Source organism: Mus caroli, chromosome 4 (assembly GCF_900094665.2).
Source record: "Mus caroli chromosome 4, CAROLI_EIJ_v1.1, whole genome shotgun sequence".
NCBI lineage: Eukaryota > Metazoa > Chordata > Mammalia > Rodentia > Muridae > Mus > Mus caroli.
This window is the reverse complement of record NC_034573.1, coordinates 94,258,048-94,276,579: the sequence shown is the minus strand read 5'-3', so window position 1 is coordinate 94,276,579 and position 18,532 is coordinate 94,258,048. Positions and strand designations below refer to the sequence as shown.

Here is an 18,532-nt window from a genome sequence, read left to right as displayed (position 1 = left end):
CCCCGTTACCCAATATTATACCTCCTCACTGTTCCTTATTTCTGTCTAGATGAACACAACCCCTACGTAACTAAAATAGGAATGTAAGCATTTAAAGCATTGATTTCTTTCTATGCACTTTGTATCTAAGTGAAAATTACAGTCATTTACGATAATTGGTTTATTAGGTAAATATAACTTTATTTGTTATGCAAAACTTCAAATGTATGACACATCTTCAAATGGTTGGCCCATCACATACCTCTTAGTGTACAAAATGGACACCCTTTCCCCTTTTAGTTAGAGCTGACTATGGTTTGAATGAAAGTCTCCCAGAAGTCCATGCATTAAAGGCTCGGTCAGAAGAACCCCCTCTGTGGAGTAAAGCCGAGTAGGAGGTCTTTCCAGAACTCAAGGCATAACCTCAAGTGGGACTGTAGGACCAAGACTCTCCCTGCAGACTGGCTTGTGATATGAGTGCTTTGCTCTGACACAGCTGAATCACCATTATTATTTGTTACCTGCCCTAGACACCTAAAGCAATAAAGTCACCCAATCCTGGGCCATGAGCTGAATAATGCTTTTCTCTTCTCTTTAATAGTTAACTGTCACAAAAAAAAAACAACAACAACAAAAAAAAACAACAAAAAAAAAACGCCGGGCAGCGGTGGCGCACGCCTTCAATCCCAGCACTTCAGCACTTGGGAAGCAGAGACAGGTGGATTTCTGAGTTTGAGGCCATCCTGGTCTACAGAGTGAGTTCCAAGATAGCCAGGGCTACAGAAAAAAACCCTGTCTTGAAAGTAATTAATTAATTAATTAATTAAAATAAAATAAAAGGTAGTTGTCTTAGATATTTCATCACAGCAATGTGAAGCTACCACAGTCACCAGGACTCCAAATACTCAGCTTGTCACTCCTGAATTACCTCCATCGTCTTCTTGCTCCCCGTTGCTAACTGCTTTGTAACCCCTACATCCCTGTTGTCTCTCTAACTGTCCTTAGTTACTTCCTGTCCAGTCTCCTCAGAAATGTCAGAATCCTTATCTTTATCCTTATCCTTATCTTTATCCAAATAGTTTCTTCTTTCGGGATGGTCTGGGACACTCATAAAGTACCTGATAGGCAAATGGAAGTGACTGAGAGGAACTACTGTCTTTGACTGTGTCATTTCCATAAGAGACTTTAGAGTAGAGCTTTCCAGGCTATTATGTCTCTCCATGCAATGTTTCACAAGATGCTAAGAAATCCAAGCAAAATGTGGAAGATTTTTGAGACACCTAAAACAGAAAAGTCCTCAAAGTTACCCTGGCATTTTACTGTCCTCAGCACTCAGCACATGGTTAAAATTTACATGACCACAGTCACATAGGTTCAGATGAGATCTGTTCAGTTTGGCCCAAGACCAGGCAAACAGCAGAAGCTGACAAATGTCACCCCCTAGCAATTAATTCAATTCAGGTGTGGCAAGACATGATGTCATCCCTGAAGGAAGGGAAAAAAATCAAATCATGACAATAACATTTGAAAGGCACCCAGGAACCTAGAAAAGAAATTCCCAGAACAGAAACTGAAAGCCAAGAGCAAAACCCAAAAATGAGTCAGAGGAAATGCAACAAAAGGTCAGACCTGCGGAAGGAAGCAGATGATGCCAAACCAGCAGAAGGCTCAGAGCTGAGACAAGGGAGGAGGCAAGCCCCTGCCACTGAGGCCAAAGGATGGTGTCTGTAGAGCCATGCAAAGCACTAGGCATTGTTTTAGAGAATAAAATTCCTGACTTGATTTCCCATAGAAGCCTAAGTGGTTACTGTATCATCTGTATCATACTGTCAAAGTGATGGCCCTCAGTTTCCAGTTAGCTTTGGTTTTCTGCTTGCCTTCCTTGTGCCTGTGTGTTTGGTCAGTTTTATGAAGTTTTGAAATTTAATCTTACCAATGTGGCAGCATTTAGGTTACATCAGGTAGACAAAAAAAAAATCCCTAACCTGACTGTAATCAGAGCATATGCAATAATCACATAAGGAGAAATCTAAATCATCATGTTACCATTAATATAATGTATTACCATTAATATAAATATAATTTGCATTTCTGGGATTTATATATAGCTCCTTAAATTTTTAGCCCTGAGTTACACACTGTGCTGGGTGACTTATGAATATTCACTTGTGACTTCCTAACAAAATCCACAAAAGGGATTGTTAATCCCAAATCAATGAAAAAGCAATGCTAAACAAGATCAAAAACTTTTCCGAGACACCAAGACCTTATAACATGAAGCAATAAATGGCAAGGGTGAGATATAGCCTTATACATCTAATCCCAAAGCTCATCTTTTTAACCAGAATACTAAGCTACATTTTACATAAAAGAGTCTTAAATAAGACCTACATAAAGTATGTCATTTGTCTAGTGAATGCCTGTTAAAATACTGCTAGGTCCTAAATACTTTTCTAGTTATCCTTGGAGGAAAAGAAAAAGAGATGGCTACGCATGCCCAGTGCTCCAGGACTCTCAGGTTCTCTCAGAAGACAAGACACAGTCCATAGGACACAATTGTTTTCCAAACTCATGCATGGCTTTGAGTTTGACTGTACTAGACATACAGTCTCCTGGAAATGTGACCTCCAGCAAGTCATTCTCAGCATACAAAGTTAACGCAGTAACTATACGAGCTCACAGTCCTCCAGGATAAGATGAGGTAAGACAGAACAGTAGTTCACGACTGCAGGTGACTTCTTCCCCAACAAAGCATATTTGGCAAAGTCTGGGGTTATTTTTTGTTGTCACAACTTGAGGGAGGTGGGGAAAATGCAGCTAGCACCCTGTTAGTAGAGGGCACATGAGGACTGCATCTCTTTCCAAACAGGAATTGTTCCCAATATGTCAGTGGTGGCATAGGTGAAAAGCATTTAACAGAGAGCTAAAGGCCTTTAGTAGCCTCTCCATATTAATGTTTTGTATACATGAAAGGTGATACCGCCTATGTACTTAAGTCGCAAAACAGTATAATAGAAAATACTAGTAAAAATAATTATTTAAAATATATTATTTTAAATTTTAGAAGCCAGTGGAGTTTTTTTAAAAAAAAAAAAGAAGAAGAAGAAGAAGAAAAGAAAAAAGAAAAAGGAAAAAAAAAACCTCCAGGCTTTGAAGAGAAATGAACCTAGGTTTTCATCCCAGTTGGATGTGGAGTCAAACCATTATCTTTAACTCTGAGCCTCTCAGTTCCCTTTAAAGCAAAGTAAACATAGCTGCTCATCTTTTTGTGGTAAAAATTATATAAAATTATGTATGTATCTATAACATGGAGACTCAAGATTTTTAAAAACTATGAATTCCAGTCTTAAGCAAAGACTGGAAAAGTAGACCATATAGACTCATGCAAATCACTTGGCTAACCCTCCATGGCTGGCATCTTCACAATGAGTACAATAATGTTTTTCATAACAGGGTTATAATAAGAATTTTGCATGAAATCTTTTTAAAGCATTAGTAACTTGGCTGACACATGGAGAGTGCCCAGTAAGTATTATTTACATAATATCCAGTGGTAAAAATGCTGAGTCTTTATAAAGGTTAAAAATAAGCACTGCAGGTTGCCTTTGTTAGGGCAGAAAGTGTGGACTTAGGATTTCTGGAATACTCCGGAGCCTATTAATACACCTTGGTGAAGCCCTGCCTCTGCATTTGTAAAGGAGGTGATCTACATCACTTCCTCTCCACCCCTTTCCCAGCTTTCATCAAACATCCTTCTGCTGGCTCAGGAATGTCACGATGACTTATCTAGACTGAATGAGAGTACAGCCCTTGGCTGCAGTTACTCAAAGAATAAACATCGAATTCTTGAGCTACAATTTTAAATGCGTTTTATGAACACCAAAATGTTCCACAGCGGTAACTATTCTCAAATGAATAGAGCACAGGCTATGGCTTATCAGGGGTTATTTACCATTCAGCCTGGAAGAATGACTGCTGATGATTTTATAACCATCTCTGAAAATGATAGTTTATCAGGCAGGAATAGCAAAGTTACTCATTTAGAAAATGACTTCCGAGTGGGGCATGGTGGCGCCCGCCTTTAATCCCAGCACTTGGGAGGCAAAGGCAGGTGGATTTCTGAGTTCGAGGCCAGCCTGGTCTACAAAGTGAGTTCCAGGACAGCCAGGGCTATACAGAAAATCCCTGTCTCAAAAAACCAAAAAAGAAAAGAAAATGACTTCCTGGACAAGACAGATTAATCCTAAGATTATAATGAATTGTGCTTCAGAAAATACTGCTTAAATTTCAGTGAAAATAATTAGAAACTATCCAACCCCAAGCTACTAATGTTATGATACCCTGTTTTGCACATAAAACCCCATCTCATCAAATGTATATACGATTTGGGCTGTGTATGTATGTGTAGTCTAACAACTCAAGTTAATATAGTCTATCCCAGGTACTTTGCTACAATAAATGGCTTAATTAGTGAATTTATTTCTCTTCTCCATGACATATTTGTGTCATTTGGCACAATAGATGATCTTATGGCAAACCTGAATTCATTTTGCATTTCTATATGCCAAATACATACCCACACAGCACATGGCATAGTTAGAAAACAATTTTTCTTTCTGTTGTGACCTATACATGTTCTAAAGGCCTGAGCTGTCAAAAAAAAGTTACTTCTTATATTGTCTTTTTCTGTAAAATAACAAATGATGATCCTGTAGTAGAAGCATTCAATTGATTCCATCAACCTCCTAAACTCAAATCAGCCACACTGAAGAGGTTCGACTTCCTTATCACCCCCTTGTAAAATCAATCCATCAAATACATGCAGAAACCAGTAGTAGAACCATCCACATTGTCCCCATCTGTTTCTGATAATTTTTCTACCATGTGACATTGATCACATCCCACCCAGCCAAGATCCCAAAGATTCCCTAGGTTCCTGACCATTGCCATGGTAAAGTACCTACCTTCTAAGCCCACATTCCAAGCACACTCAATCTGCGATGTCATCACAGACCACTTTTCAAGTGTATCTTTCTGGTCCTTCCCTATACAGGTAATTATGTAGAGTTTTCATTTCCTCTCTATGGCCCAGACCATGCACCTTCAGATATATACACTCTCCTTCAGGCTTTGAAGGTTCTTCCTCTGATCTTTCCTGACACAAAGAGCAGCTAAGACTGTTTGTTGCCCCCGAGGCCACAGAATCTATGAATCAGGTGAAGATCATATTTTCTAGAAGTGATGGCTCTATCTCAGCACAGATACAATGGTTAAAGTAACAGCATGTACAGTGCTTGGAAGGCATCCAGACACTTAGGATAGCTGTAGAGCTAAAGCATACAAGCCACAGAGTTCCCCAGCTCTCCTTGAACCCCAAAGCTGTAATTACTCCTCCCCCTGTCAACCAGATGCTGGCCACTGCCACCAACCAAGCCACTATTGGCTATTCCAAGTGCTATTCCAAGCCACTCTGTTCACACTCTGTCCTTGGGTGGAATCTCACAAGGAAAATTTCAGACTCCCCAAACTCAACAAAAATAATCTGAAAACAGCCAAGAGATTATTTGTGTCTCCTCAAACTGATCAAAAGCATAAACTCTAGGGTTAGCAGGAAGTGAAGAAATGACCACTCTGATGGATACTTGATGAAAATAAATTAGTATAATCTTTCTGGAATGAAATTCACTGTCAAAGAAGAAAACTTTACTATGTATGTAGTCCTTAACTCTGCAATCAAAAGCATTGGTGTTTGGATACTAATTAAGGCATTAGAAAACTGCAGAAATTAAACATGGGAACAGTTGGAGTAGTTATCATGAGAGGATGAGCTAAATAGAACATTGTATGATCCTTTGCAGAATGACTACAAACTTATATTTGTAATCAATTTTGAATGAACACTCAAGTTTGGAGCTGTGTGAGTGATATCCCTGTGAGTCTATCCAGAGGAATAGCATAAAGGTTGCCCCATTGTTTCCAGGCACAGTTCTCTGAGGTTCCTGACAAGGGAAACCGCAGTCAAAAAATTCTTCATCTTATTTTCATGTTCTCTTCATGTTTTCATCATCTCCCAGCAGGAGTGCATTTCCTGCCACACAGGCATGGCTTTAGCATTTTCTGACCCACATGCACAACTCTAGCATCTCCTGTCATACATACATGGCTTTAGAGGAATCCCAGGGACTCCTGCCATTTATATTTCACTGTGAGAAAATTCAAATGCTTCTTTGCCTTTGAATGAAGGTCTATAGTAAAAGAGTGAGAAACTTCATTTTGAAAAGATAATTTTGGTCTTAAATGCATGTATAATTCTGATATTATTATAGCTCTAAAGCCAGGGCACATCTGCAAATAGCATGTAAGCCTGCAATAAGACAGACAGCAGAGGCATAGTGAATGATCGGGCTTGCACTCCCATCAGACCTTGCAGAATGGATACTGGTGTGGCTGGAAGAAGATGTAAAAGACAGTAGTGGACTATGTCTTTGCAACTAGAAGTCATATCCGTGTGCAGAAGGAACAGAAGCAAGGGGAGCAGGAATGTCTAGTAACATGCACCAAGCAGGCACCACAAAGCAAGACTGATCAGCATAAGAGCTAAGGGTCTTTTCAGGACTGGAACTTTAGCTGGCATATAAAGTGGTTCTGCATAAATAAGCACAAGTATGAATGACTTGAGATTGAGATGAGATAGTTTCCGAATGTGAATTTTAAAACTCTGAATAATGAGTACATTTGAAGAATAACTGCTCTGATTTACTTTGCTGCATCCTTTATACACTCACAGGAAACATACATATGTACAAGAGCATTTATATTTCTTTAAGTTTAAAAAAAAATCTATCAATAAAAGTAAAATTAATTTCCCAAATGGCATGAAAACATTACAGCCCACCAGGAATGTGGTCTTAATAATACATTAAATAATGGTGTATATGAGAGTTAAAGAAGATTAGATCAGATGCGATTTAGTCATTGAAACCCTAAAAAGAGAAAGCAAAAGAAACAGTTCACATTGCATTCACTCTGAGAGTTTTTCCTGCTGGTACATTTTCCAATATCATATGCCTATATTTCATAATCAAGTCATGACTACTATTTGGTTATTGAAGACATGATGGAATTACAGTGAATCCTGTTCTTATGATTTGAAATGCTAGATTTCAGGAAGAAGTCACTTGAGAACTGATACAATAGCTGGTACATGAAAAAGTCCCAGTGCTGAGGGACACGATCAGAGCCACCCACAGATACCAAGAAATGACCTATCATCGAAGCACACTGTGTTGAAAGTTCAAAATTCTCGTAATAAGACAATCCAAAGCATTTCAATTTTAAAACATCACATTTAAAGAATCAAGATTTCAAATAGTAGATAATTATCAGTGGCTCCAAAGACAAATACACCTTCAAATTTCAGAAATAAATTACTCTCTAAAATTCTATCCAGAAAAGCTATCAGACATATCAGGCAATTTTAGATATAAACATTTCAAAAGTTATACCCAAAACACATTCTTTCTTATATAAATTTAAATAGGGCACTATCCAACAATAGAGGAGTTAAATCAAGAAAGAGGAAGGTACAGAAATGAGGATAGAGGAGCTATAACATCAGAACGAGGTTGTAAAATCTGTACCATGGCTATCCTCAACAAAGTATTGATGGCACCAAACCTATTGTGTCTTCTCTGGTCACAGCCAGACAAAAATTCCTAGCCACTCTTTTAACCAATGGAACAATGAGATTTAAGTGGTGGGGATGCATGCTTCACTCAGGAATAGAGTATCACATCTCTCATCACTCGTGCCCTGACTAGAGTCTAGCATGCTAACTGTAGAATCCATCTACTGAAGCTGGAAGCACCTCTACTCTAATCCAGATCTCCGAATGACTACAAGAAGCAAAGCGTGTTGACCCCATTGAGACAAAAATGGCAGCCCAAGGCTTCCACACCCCTCATCGGACCCATTATGAACTATTCGATACTGTTATATGACTAAGAAGAAAAGATTTCTGTGGCATGTAGTAGATATAAAGACATCATGTGTAAAAATAACAGCTGGACTTCGTTGCAATTTGGCAAACCCAGTTCTCCATCCCTCACCTCTCTCATACCTTCTGGTGAGAATTTTCCCTTGTCTACTTATAGCTGCTACCATGAAGGATGGTGCTAGGTGGGCTATGGTACATGCTTCTTCCTATTCGAAGCATCTTACTGAATTTGAATTTCCTCTTGATTTTTATAAGGCAGTCAAAGAAATTAAACAATACATTGCAAGCATGAAAGGAAATACAAAAGGATGTCAAAGCAAAGAAGAAGATCTGTATGCAAAGTGTTTATCATATAAGCATGAGAGCCTGGATTTGAATCCCCAGAATTCACATAAATCTCACACAGTAGCACATACCTAGAACTCCAGTGCCCCTAAGGCCAAATGGGAAGTAGAAGCAGAATCCTTACTGACCTGGCAGCAACATCAAAGAGATCACACCTCAAGGTGGAAGACCAAGTTCCAGCTCCTGAAGTTGTCCTCTGATCTCCACATACATGTGTAGGCATGTATACACATACATTTTTACACACACGCACAGAGATACACAAACACACAATGACCTGAGTAATCCAAGTTACAAAGTATGGCCTTCTCTCACTAACTTTTTTTCCATTTTAGCTACTGTCTCTAGCTTCTACCACTTGTGAAACCACATCCAATTTTCAATAAATTGCTCAAGGCAATAAGACACAAAGAAAAGCAGTGTTCCTTCCTTATTCCTACTTGCTGGCCACTTTCACATGTCAACTTTATGGCTAAATGTTCATCATCTAAAACCTGCCTTTAGGAAGAGGCAGTATTCCTACTAAGAGGTACGACTTATACCATGACCTTGATTGTCAAATACCCTAAGTACTTTAAACCTTGAGTGTCAAGTGAATGAGCTGCAGAGTTGGCTTAGTGGTTGCCACCACAGTCTTGCAGAGGACTCAAGTTCAGTTCCAAGAATCTACTTCAGGGAGCTCACAATTGCCTGTGACTCTGGCTGCAGGGGATGCAATGCCCTCTATGTGAGAACCTACATTTATATCTAGAGATTTATAGATTATTTAATTATGTGTACATAATTTAAAATAGTTTTTTTTTCCTTAAAAGATGTCCCATCACACAAAATAATTGACACGACTATTGGAAGTTTTATTCTCGGTTTACTATTCAATGTCTTGCACTAGGATTAATATTCAGAGAATATCAGAGAAGAGTTTTCTCATTTACTATTTAAGAAACCAAAACCATTTCTAACATCTGAATTAATCTATTGCTATATTGCACCATTTAATAAAGGATCATTCTCTTTCCTTCACAATGAACTTTACCTTAGAGAATCCAACGCACGAAGATACCACTGTTGTTCTTATATAACTCACCTTTAAAAACCCCACACTGAGGGCCTCACCCAAAATCCCTAGTTATGAAACTCACATTTGGAAATTATCACCCATCATCTTGTTTACACATGTATATTGCTATTTATAGAATTTATGTAACATCCTGTAGAGCAAATAAATGCACTTCACATCCATTTCTCTTGTAATAGCCTGCTGAAGCATGGTGAGAATTGTTGCCTCACCCCATTTTAATGGGTAAAAAATTAACCAAAAACCTCTATTACTTTTCTAAATTCAAATAAATAGCTCCTAAGTAGAGTGCCTATATTAATTGGAAAATAAACAATCAATGATTGGAATATTTTCACCAATACTCTACATGCTAATAGCAAGGTAAACTCGCTTGGATTAAGCGAATTTTATTCTTTTTAAGGTAAGAATCTGCTCTTGGGTATCTTGGGTATTAATCATACATATTATTAAAATCAACTCAAAATCCACAGATATAAATCTGAACAACAGAAGACAGTTTTTCATAAATAAATTTTACATAACATGAGCAGTGTCTTATTCCTCAGAATATATATCATACTTACATTCAGCATCAACTACAGAAAAAAAAAATTGTCCTTCCTTGACCACTTCCTACAAATGGACACCCTTCTGTAACTTTTAATGACCCACTATGACCACTGCTACAGTATTTCTTGATTTTGTAAAAATGTAAAGTCAGAAGAAAATGTACATTAACTGATAAAGAGGACAACCAACCCTGCTATACATTTTTCTTAATCCAAATGGGGAACACATTTTTTCAAGGCTCATTGGTATTCTCCAGCTGTATCCGCATCTTACCAAAGTTAAAGCTAAGTGGGAGGTGTGACTTACAGAAATAGAGTTTCCCTCTTAAAGTTTCACCCATTGAATGAAGTATGAAATCTCTTCTTGGTGATACAAAACAAAAACTCTTAGATTTTTATGTTATTCTTTACACGATAAGCAATGGAATGTAAATTTTACAAATTATCCAACATTTTCACAGCTAAACATCTTCAAGATGGGAATATTTATACAAATTAGCTGAATTTTACAATCTAAGATTGGTAATTATGAAGGTCTGTAGACATTAATTTTATTCTTCCAAAATATAAAATGTAAAGTCTTAATTTATACATCCAGCTGGGAATGTGTTTGACTGGGAGGACTAGAAAATTTGATGAATAGTAAGTTAAATCATTAAGAGGTTTAGAGTTTCTCATGGAAAATTATGTCTGGAGGCAGACAAGGCTGGGCTGACACATCTCTTTAGACATCGCTTAAGATGTAAGATTCGTTCATTTTTCTCCATCACTCTAAGCATATGGATCTATGTCTCATGGTTATAAGAACACTGCTCATCAGTCACAACAAAGTCATCAGTGCTGAGTGGAGAGAAGTAAAGGTCTAAGATATCTGGCAGCTTGAGATGTCTGCCTTTGTTCAGAACATCTAATCTTTGTCATAAGAGCCACACCCAGCTTCAATGGAGGCTGGGAAGTTGAATAAAGTTATCCATCTTTCCGACGTTTATAGTAGAAGAAGATAAAAGAGAGATTGATTGAATAAATGTCAAATGGCTCTATCTACATCAATGGCCACTCTTCCAAACCAGTTCAATCTAATGCCATCTACTTAGGTATCACTACCATTGCCATTATCATGGTCAGACAGACCTCAATATTTTCCTCCAAAATGGTCCAATATGTTTTTGACTAGATAGGTTCACACATCTTTTATTATTGGATCACATCAAAAAAGTGATAACCTCAAAACATAAAAATAATTTTCCAGACAGTTTTCTCATGAATAAAATACTTAATTTCACAGGCTACTTCAAGACCCCTTAGTGGTTTGTCAAACAGCCATGAATGTGAAGTTTAGCTGAATCATAACCCCAGATGACCCCTTAGAGAGCCATATGATCTGAAGTCATGCCATGTTCCCTGGGTCCACACTCGCTGGTGACCACTAGCATCTCAACAATGAACTCCAGACCTCCCGTTCTTAATCCTCTCTCAGGGTCATCTTCAAAACTTCAATCTCTAAAGTATTTGGAAAAGTCAAGGATTGTAGTAGGAGGGCTTTGCTTTTGATTTCCTTCTTAGGAAATCTTCCATTTTTGTTATTAGATGTTTTCACTCTGGTACAAATCATGACACTGCAAAAACAACCCTCCCTGGAGGAATTTTAGTAGTCACAAGTAAGTCAACAGGCACATCCTTGAAGCATAGGTAGGTAACCTCTTTACAAGTAATCTAACAATTACTGGTCTTAGATCTTAATTGCTGAATTCAGAAACAATTATTGTTCTGTGGTTATAATTGGCTGGATATATGATGAGACAAAGACACAGATGGGGTTTTCTTCCCTCCCTCAGAAAATCTTCCAATAAACAGAGCAACAAAACTCCATGCTTTTCCATTCCTAACATTTGATATGCTAAGGAACAATCTCATAGGGACACTCTTCTCTGCATGGTGAGAGGGTGGCAGCCAACAGAAGGGGATGAAAGAACCTCTCCAAGGAGTTCGTGTGTGTGTGTGTGTGTGTGTGTGTGTGTGNGGCAGCCAACAGAAGGGGATGAAAGAACCTCTCCAAGGAGTTCGTGTGTGTGTGTGTGTGTGTGTGTGTGTGTGTGTGTGTGTGTGAATTCTGTGCATGTGTGGAAAGAGAAAACAAGCACTGTGGATTGAGTTACCTGTTTGTGTTTCCCACTGTCAGTCTGTTTGAACATCTGTTAGTCTCACAACATCTTTCTCACCTACTGGCTCTCTAGGACCTGCCAGGAAAACATACCCTTTAGTGTTCAGTGTACCAATACAGTTGTTCCAATCCAGTATGCTCAGGGCAGTTGACATTGTCCTCAGTCCAATGCCACTGCCCTCAGGCCAGCAGGAGTGACTGTGATAATAAAAATGAACCATTAAACCTAAGTCACCCTTCCCAGCAAAGACAGCCCAGAGTTAACCCATGAGGATAACAAAAGCCTGTATCTAGAAGTCTTCTCTAGGAATTCATCAATCCTCATATTAGATGCAAGCTTAGGCTATATGTAGATAATAGGCCCATGTGTTTTGCATATTTCACAATATGTCTATTACTAAAAAGAAACATCACGTTCTGAAGTGTGCTTTCTCATCAGAAAGGGATACTAAGAAATCACGCCTCTGTATAAATTTTCAGTGTCTCCTCTAAAGAAGGCGACTCTTATTAAAGGAAATGCGATGTTAGAAAATCAGTAGGAGCTCAGAATGAGCAAGCCCAGTTGCTAGTGAACTGAAGCTGCTCAGATCCCTTAACGGCATCTCAAGGTCTCCCTTTTTTTTAAGGTGTAAAACAATAGTTGACTTCTGAGATCAGTTTTAGGTCTAAAAAAAATGCTGTGATTCTGTGAGCCAGTCCTCTAATACAAACTAGGAATCTTTTCTTTAATCCCTTTGACATCACAAAGTACTTATGCAAATAATGATATTTTTCTAAGATTTAAAATGTCCATTGGGGAAAAAAATATCCATCGATAAAGGGTTCTTTTACCATTTCCCACAAAGGTGTCAGAAGACTAAAAGGACTAATATTTTTCAAATGCTTAAAGATAACATGGAGAAAAACACTTCAGGGAAAATACCATGCACAGATTTTTGTCTAGGATTTCAGTGATAAGATGTGGCTTCATACTTCAACCTCTAATTCTGCAATATGTATTAATTTAAATAAGAACTTTAAATCAAGGTTTAGCTTATGTCACTATGGCAAACATACATCACAGGGAGTTGCAGCCCCACTAGCATTTTCAATTACATTAGTGGATAATGTGGCTGAGGATTTCAGCTGCAGCGTGTTTAAAAAAAGCACATAGTCCAGGGCATACGTGACAGTTCATATTCATCTCCCTCTGCCTCTCCCACTAAACACTACTGTAAATCCTGGAAATGATGACATAGCCATTCAACAGAGACTCCGAACATTTGGAAGAGGCTGGTAGACTAGCTGATGGCCTCTGGCCACAGGAATGATACAGCAGTAAGATACAGGGGTATAAAGAGTCTTGACCCTAACCTAGCCATAGAAGGCAAGGGAGATTTGTCGTTCTTATGTCTAACTAGAGTCCAGCTAAAAACAACAGGTAGCCTTAAAGCACAGACATAGAGATCCTCTCACAACAAGCTCCAGAGCAGGGAATGTTCTTTATTCCTACAGCCTAACACCAACATCTTCCCTCACCTTTGCTGGGGAGGATCCCTCCACCCATCATGTGGCTGCCGTAGAATTCAGCTAAAAGTCCAGATGCACCACCAGGCAAAGCAGACAGATTGGAAGCCATTAGGGATTAGACTGTCACTAAAACTGTTGCCCCACAAAATGGGCAGAGGCCTGCATGTTAAACACAAAAAGAATAACTACCTGCTGTAATGTAAGATCTAAAAAGGACCTAGAGCCTTCTAAGATAATAGCAATAAAGGAGGAAGCAAGTCTAGTGTGCAGTTACAAACTGAATGGAAAAATGTAACGCCATATTTATGTCTCGCACAGAGAAAGGTTGTGCTTTACGGAAACTATGCAGCAAAGTTCCAGTAGATACCACTACTGGATAAGCAATCCCAGAAGAATTTCAAGTAAGAGGACCATCTGAATTGGGGCGTATAAAATAATTCCAGTTGAATTTTAAGAAATAAAGTAAAATGAGAAACCATAATAAAAGGATAGAAAAATCTAGGAAGAAGCAAGCAGATCTGAACAGATCAAACAGCATTTCGAACCATGAGAAAAGGAATCAGTTCAAGGAGCAACTTAATCAATAGATAAGACATCAACAAAGACAGGAATACCTACGGATTGCCTCTGAACAGCCGCCCAAAGAGCTTTCAAATATCTCTATTTAGAAGGTAATACAGAGGTGATAGATATGACAGATGAAAAGACAAGGTCCAAGAGGAACCTAGTAGAAACTTCACAGGCAGTAATAGAGCAGACTCGGGGTAAAAGAAGCTCAGGTATGCTATGCATTCTTATTAAGAAGTGTGGGAATCTTCTGATTAAATAGGCACTGAAAAGCCCAAGAAGAAACAGTGTAAACCAAAGCACAGGTGAGCATGCATAGTGAAACAGGAAAGCATCAGGGACAAAGAACAGCTCAATCACAGCCCAGGAGCCAACTTAGCAATAACAGTGGCTGGAAAACTGTGTCCTCGGAATAACGAGGAAAACAATTGTCAATTGGATTCTCCTCCCAGATAGTCTATGATTTAAGCACCAAGATACAAGATAATTTCAAATGAGCAAAAGAGATTTTTGTCATCTTAAGGAACATAAGTCCAAAGGAAGAAGAGAAATAGTACAATAAGCACAGATGATATGACTCAACTTAAGGAAACATTGACTGTAAAAATGGTCAAAAGACCCAATTATATAAAGATGACACGTAGTATAAAAATATGGTAGAACTACTTTGCTAAAGAATTTTGAAATATGAGGGGTAATCAAGATTACCAAGTTATGAGGCCCTAGAAAATACATGTGTTCATCTACTGTATCTAGTAAGACAAGATATGAAAGTGTGTATGGTAGTTTATACCTTTAATCTTAGAGCTTGGGAATAGAGAAGTAGAAAGATCAGGAGTTCAAGGCCACCCTCAGCTACATAGTGAGTTCAAATCCAATCTAAGTTACATGAGACCCTGACTTAAAAACAGCCCCCCCACACCAAAACAAAATGACAGTGTCTAAAAATCACTTTTAAAGTCACTAACAATATAAATGGGATATAAAATATTCAAATCAATAAAAACAGAGGACATAGAAACTGTAAACAAAAGTTTGGAAGGAAAGACAAATCATGGAGGGATGGAAGGAGAATGTCCTTCAGTGCCAGACACCACATCTCATCTCATCTAAAATGAGCATGCACAAGGGACATTGTGACAGATTAGTTTCCTTGGTATGTCTTCTCTGACATTAAATTAGTATGCAATTTCCTTAACTATTGCTTTATTATAAACATGCAAGGAAGAACGCAGATCAAAGTTTCTGTGAAAGGTGATGTAAATAAACTGTCATGCAAGGCATACCAGATGCTCCAGAGTTACAAGAATTCCTTAGAGCCTTGCTGATACTGTGATCTTCATAGTCCCCCATCCATTGGTTACTAGATATGGCTGCTCTAGAAGAGCATATGTGTGGATGTGGGACAATGGTCTCCTCTACAACCCCATCACTCCCTGAGGTTTGCAGCCACTGAAGGTCTTCTCCTAATAACATTCCCAGGAGCCGAGCCAGCAAGTTCTGCCCAGAGAAGGATTCAACACATCACACTGTCTACCAAACTCCTGCAAGGTTCTTACAATTCGTGCTCAAAGGAATCCAAGTGTCTGATAATCCACAACCCTCTGAGAGCGTTCCCCAAATGATGCAGCTTTGGGTTTCTTAGAAAGAGCAATAAGTTTCATGCTGATAATTAAAAAAAAAAAATACCAACATCCAAGCCTTTCTAAATCAATATCTGTTTCATTGTTTTCTAGCCAAAACCGGGTAAATAAAGTACTAACAGCAAACAGGAACTCTTTATTCTTCTCCATTTTAAATGTATTGTAAGTCAACACAAAAGTATCTTTCCCAAATGTAAATGCATGCTAACAGGACCTGTCATTATTAAATAGTGTCTCTACCTGGACAAATGACCCCAAGAACATAAAACTCTGTATGATATATTTCTTCTTCCTCAATCAAAACCCACACTACTAGGAAAGTAAACAAGCACACTGAAGCAGGTGACCTCTAAAGAAATTTAAAATCATCCATATTAGCAAAATATGCCAAGCTTGAAATAAAGTGAGAAGCCAATCAAATGAGGAAATACAAGTAGACAAGTGGCAAAATGATTCAGTTCACAACTGTATCAGGGAAATAGAAAGATGATGGATTTGTTTACATCCTGAATGGATCAATCATGTCATCTCAACAATTCAGTGCCTTTAATACTCACCTTTTTGGTAAATTTACAAGCCAGCATTGTTCTGTATAAAAACCAAAAGATAATAGAAACTAAAGTAAATAGCTCCTTACATGTCCTACAAGTATTGATTTGAAGAGCTGAAAAGGCCAATTTTACACCGAAAACAGACGTTTACATTAAAGAGATTTCTCCTTCCTGGGATGTCAGAAGATAAATGAGTTGCCCAGAGCCAAAATCACAACTAAATTTGCTTTACCTGCAATGAAATCATTGCCCTTCTTCACCTTCTTGGCAATGCATGTTCACAAAAATTCCAGGTCCTTCCTCCTCAGCTAATACACAAAACCATTGGGATCCCCAAATTGGGAGGGGGGACTTGAAAATTATTGCATAACAAGGGGGGGGGTTGGCAATAGAAAAGGAAATTATGATAGATCATAATTTACTAGAGTAAAACTGGGTGGTCTTTTATTCTTTTAATTACACATTTTTAACTTATTTCTCATGCATTTCTCACAGTATAGCCAGGAACTTGTAGCTGGAAAGTGCTATGCCTAAACGATGCATGTGGTTTACAGAACAGCTACATCTCATAAAAATCTAACATAGGAACTCACAGAATGCAGTTCTGTTTAGTAACATCATATGCATGTGATGTAAACCTAAGGTCTTTGCAATATATTTTTTTAAAGTCAGTCTTGCTTTAAAATCGCCACCCCAGGCATGCTGTGTCATGCGGAAGACGAGCACCTGATTGAGAACTAGTCTTCCCCACCTTCTTCTTTATATTTGGTCAGCACGGTGGTTACCTTGGACTCCGATTTTTACGTACAGAGTAGCACATGGAAGGTGGCGTGTAGGGAAAGAAGGAAACAGAACAGGGAAAGGAGACAGAGCAGAAGAAAAGTAAAGTGAGGGGCAGCGGGGCCTCCTGCTCCCCAGTCCTGGTGCTTCTCAAGGCAGCCCAGGCACCAGAGCTTGCCAAAAGTTCTGGGCAGAGCCTTGATTCTGCAGCGGCTTGGGGACCGAGCTACCTAGGTGTGCTGGAGCATCCTGCAGCCGCAGCGGGCAAACTCTGGGCAGTTGGTCTCCAGGCACAGGCAGCTCATTACTGCCCACTTGGGGGCTCCTCTCAGGGAATCCTTCTGCCTAGCCAAGTGCTTAGGCTCGTTCTGCTTCCCAGCTACTGGCCAAGAGGTCTACTGGCCGAGCGACAGAGACTGTGGGCACCCAAGGGAAGGGGCCCATGAGAGAACTGGTTCCCAGAGGAGACCTGGACGCGCCTAGGCTGCCATCCCGGCCGCCCAGCTCCAGAGACCGCAATCGGTGCAGCCACAGTGCGGGGCAGTGCAGAGGGAGGCGAGGCATCCTCAACCTCAAGCTGCGCTCCCGCGCCAGGATGCCCCGTGGGCGAACCTCGGAGATCCGAGGCGAGGCGAGAGCCCGAAACCTGGTCTCAGGATACCGCGGCTACCTAAGCCGGGCCACCAAACCCGCGCTAAGAAGCATGGGTGCCTCTCCTACCGCCGGACCCCGGACCGCTACAGACCGATCCCTGAGCCGCTGCTCCCCGGAGCCACTCGCTCCAGCACCGCACAGAATCAGGGATCTGGTCGCACTGACTGAATGCGGCAGCCACGGAGGCCACCACCTGTGAGCCACCGCAGCAAGGGCCTCTGGCCGCTCGCCTTTGGCTCCTTTCCTTTCCCTCCTACCTGGCTGAGCTCCCCGGTACTCCACGAGCGCGACCGCAGGGGACTTTTGCAGAAGATCCCTTACTGCCAGCAGGCGCTCGCCGCAGCCTCCCTCCACCGCGGCTGGAGGATTACGCGCAGCCCTGCGTGCCCATCAGCCGGTGCGGACGATCCCGGGTGGAACCTCAACTCGCCGGCCCCCACCCCCATTCATAATCCCCGCGGCCGTCTGCCACTACACGCCGCTCCCGCCCCCGCGCTCGTTCCCGCTCGCTGGCTCTGGGATGTGTCAGTAGCTCCCTGTTCATCTGCCACCCAGGCAGCACCAAGGGTTTCCGCACCTCTTGGCTACAAAAAAGGGGGATGCCCCCCGGGGGGGGGGGTGGGCGGGTGGAGAGAGCCTGGCTCATCACTCAAAGAGCCGGTGAGAGCACAGTAGCCCAGTGCTCTCCTGTTGCACAAAGGAGACTCCCTGAGGAATCAGC

General features: G+C 40.2%; 1 protein-coding gene across 1 annotated transcript in view; it reads right to left on the bottom strand.

Moving 5' to 3' along the window:
* Positions 1–18,174, bottom strand: part of Pde4b (phosphodiesterase 4B) — a 518,640-nt gene extending 500,466 nt beyond the window's left edge. Inside the window, exon 1 of the mRNA XM_021159265.2 lies at positions 18,069–18,174. The gene's annotated coding sequence lies outside the window, so the exon portion shown is untranslated. The remainder of the gene's footprint in view (positions 1–18,068) is intronic.
* Positions 18,175–18,532: the final 358 nt, after the last annotated feature.